The 3,650-nt window shown below is 36.9% G+C and overlaps 1 pseudogene; it reads right to left on the bottom strand.

The window, feature by feature from the left end:
• Positions 1-2,919: 2,919 nt before the first annotated feature.
• LOC150105179 (U4 spliceosomal RNA) lies at positions 2,920-3,036 on the bottom strand (annotated as a pseudogene).
• Between the last annotated feature and the right edge of the window lie 614 nt (positions 3,037-3,650).

Below are 3,650 nucleotides of genomic sequence, written 5' to 3'. Positions count from 1 at the left end.
GAGTTCACGCGAAAAAAACATGCTTTTGAAAATTCTTTGTAGATAATTTTCCGATTTCATTTCTGATAATTAAAAAAGAAAAAAAAACTGAAAAGGACCCTCTGAATATCGAAACAGCAACAAGTTAAAAAAAAGTGTCCCCTAACTTTGTGAACCCAGTATACACAAACCACCGGAAGTCAATAAAATTTTTCAGTAATCGTTTAACGTCTTATTAAGCTTTATTAACCTTCTCCATAACTCATTCCACACTTCGACTTCTGAAAGGAACCTCCAGGAGATTTTTTTTTGCTTCAAGACTCCGAAAAGTAATTCTCAGACATTTTTAATTTTTAAGAACTGATAAGTAATTTGATTTTTTTTGTTCTGCTCTGCGGAACATCCGAACTCTATTTTCTAATCTCCAAAAAGCTCTGATGTCCGGAGAGGCAAAAAAGCGAGGCAAGAAGCAAAAAGGAAAGAGGCCATATTTTAGCATCCATTATCACTTTGCGCTAATGGTGATAGAAGGATATAATTAAGTTAAATGTCCTCATTATTCCATTTAGCTTAATTCGTGTGCTCAGAAATATTTAGCGGCGATAATATAATTATGTTCGCCATACTTTAGATGTTAAGCTGAAGAGATAATTCGGTTCAAAGTAAGAGAGAGCCACAACGCTAAGACAAGGATGTTAAATTAATGAAAATATCTTCTCCCTTACGTATCAATTTCCCCCTAATGATGATTTTGCTCCTAACAGGGTTGTTTACACAAACTTGGCTTTGCTAAAAAATCAAAGGAAAAAAAAAAGGATTAAACCGTCTTCGTCCTTTTTCTTCTCCGCTAACAAATGTTCGCGGGAGCATCTTTTAGCTCGCGCCAGCTCTAACAGTAGAAGCGGTCATTTTGTCGATCGAACTCTTCGACGTCGTTAAATAAAAGGTCCCTAGTGATGTCCAGGACGCTACAAGCGAATAGGTCGGTAACTCTTCGCGTGAAGTAGCTTCTCCCCCATCGAGTCGATGTGCTGTGTTTTAGTGGAGCGTGGAAGGAAGAGCAGGCGATGTCACTGGACGCAGGTGGTAGTAAAAGAAGCACTTTCTCTTGGCTGGCGAACGAGGGGTGGCGGCGGGGGGAGGTGGGGGGGGGACCGGAACGAGGGAGCGCAACCAGCCGAGGAATAATTTCAACTCCCTGGCGGAAGGGACTGTGTGTTTACTCGAGTGGCGAATGCCCGATCACCTTGCACCACGTGAATTGATTATTGCCCCGCGCACCTCTTTCATTAGCCTTAGTTTGGCTCCGGCTGCTGATAGCGACTCCTAATAAAATTCCTCTCGCTTGGATATCTTGAGGGATTTACGGCTTGATACAATGGGGATTCAATAACGAGGCTGGCATTGTCACTCTGGCCACACTCGCTCAAATGGAAGACCTTTAATTACGCAGAAGCAGTTAGCATTTCGGGAAGAGGCATCGAACGCTGCTCCCGGAACGAGATAAACCCTCCCCAAGTTTTGTTTCCTCTATTGTTCTTATTGTTGCCATGGTTACGACAAAAATTCTTATCTAATTATTAAGAAAATTGAGTATGAAATCTTAGCGTGACTAAATCTTTATAACTCGGGTGTTCAGCTGTGATAAAAACCATCGTGTCTATTCCCGTCAGCAATAATTAAATAAAAGACTCGGCACGTGAAAGCCAATACCCTGCGTGTTGCAAGTTGATTTTTTTTATTTACTGATATCACCACCACAAACCGGACACACGCGCACACACACGAAGTTAACTGGTTTTTAATATTTCGTTAATGAGAATGATAAAATTTAAACCAGACGCTTCCATAGAACCATGTTAATGTTAATAAGAATAAAACCAGTATAATATTTATTATACTGGTTAATGTTATTGGCTAATATGTAACCATCTGAATAGTTACAGAAAAAATACACTCCGAAGCCTATGGATTAAAAGTATAATTATTTTAATGGTTAATTATTTCAATGTCTATACGTTATATACATACCTGTTTGTTTTTTTTTACAACAGAGATGGAAAAAAAAGTCAGTTTTTCAAAATAGTTTCTTAACAATTCTCATTGAAGTCTTGCCCTTTATGCTAATAGAACAATCTGCTAGGCAACTATAGCCCACACGCATATTTGCATATGCAAAACTATCTATTAAAGTTGCTAGGATTTCTCTTCATGAGTTTGAACGATGCCTATTTGAAACCGTGCATCTAACGAAGATATTATTTAATTAAAATGTATTTTCTTAAATAGATAAAGGCCAAATGTCTTTTTTCTTACATTAAACGATAGCATCATGCAAAAAACTTTAATATAACTGCCTGTTATTTTTTGATTATTGTTCTTTTATATTATTTTAATCTGCTATCTGTAAGGATCCCCTAACTCAGGTCTCAGAGCCATAAGTTGAAATTGTTATTCTATAGGGTCTTCAATAATAACACAAATAATGTTTTTATGGTCCTTCCTTTTTTCATAGTTTTTTTTTTTATTGTCTGATCTTCATTCTAAAATCATTATGATTAGACAGGGGATCTCGCAGGTGAACTGGATTTATATATTTATTTAAGGATCATCAGCATAAAGTAAAAAAAAAAGCCGAGATAATTCACATATTTATTTAAGAATTATCAGCATAAAGTAAAAAAATAAAATAAAAAAAAGCCGAGATAATTCACATTTATAAATATAGAGAACGCATCTTATTTAAAGGTAAAGGCATCTCAAAAAAATTCGGACGATCCCTAGGTCACTCAATCTTGGGCGAAAGAGCGTCCATCTCAGCGGTGGCTCCACTCAGTGATGGCCTTCCACCTACCACCGCTAGCAGAACCGTTCAAATTCCGAAGAAAAGCATTCACTTCACCGACAAAGCCCCTCAGCGGGCCGTGCCGGAGAACACTTTCCCCGGAGACTCAAATTGCTCCCTTAAGACAAAAACCTTAAGAGAGCGTACTCATATTAGCAATAGCCGAGCCTCAGTTTGACTTCATTGGCTACAGCATTGCCATCCATTACCCTCATAGAGAACGCATCTAAGCATTATATTTCATTCTTGTAATGAAATATACAGTCTTAGTTCTTAAAAGAACTGGGCGATGGACTGAGTCCTTGACTCTTTATCCCGTCATCTGAATGAACTAAATCTGTGTGGATGTGGTGTTATTGAGCTAAAAAAGCTCTAGTCATGGCTGGGTAACGGCAATAGCCGAGCCTCAGTTAAAACTTCATTGGCTACAGCATTGCCATTTGTTACCCTGGAAGTCCTAAAAAGGACTTTTTTAGGCTCGAACAGTCGAACTTTCTTGCAATGAAATTTAATATCCGTTGATATTAAAACTTATAAGGTGTATTACAAAAACATAAAAAACAAATAACATTACAGACAAAATAAAAGAATTTAAAAATTACAGGATATATTTAATGCAATACTTAAAAAAATCAAACAAAACTATTACTGTATCTTTCAACCATGGGTTGAGTATCCTACTGACTTCTACTTGAGTTGATTATGTTCTATTTCTTTTTTTTAATTATTGACTTATTTTGCAAAGTAAAGATTTAATCGCTGTTTTCAAAATGCATAATTAAGTCAGAAACCGAAGTCTTGCATGCACGATAATACACATAACTTA

This window comes from Typopeltis vanoorti, chromosome 7 (genome assembly GCF_054136105.1).
Source record: "Typopeltis vanoorti isolate ZY-2024b chromosome 7, IOZ_Tvanoo_1.0, whole genome shotgun sequence".
Lineage (NCBI taxonomy): Eukaryota > Metazoa > Arthropoda > Arachnida > Uropygi > Thelyphonidae > Typopeltis > Typopeltis vanoorti.
This window is presented reverse-complemented; position numbering and strand designations above follow the sequence as displayed.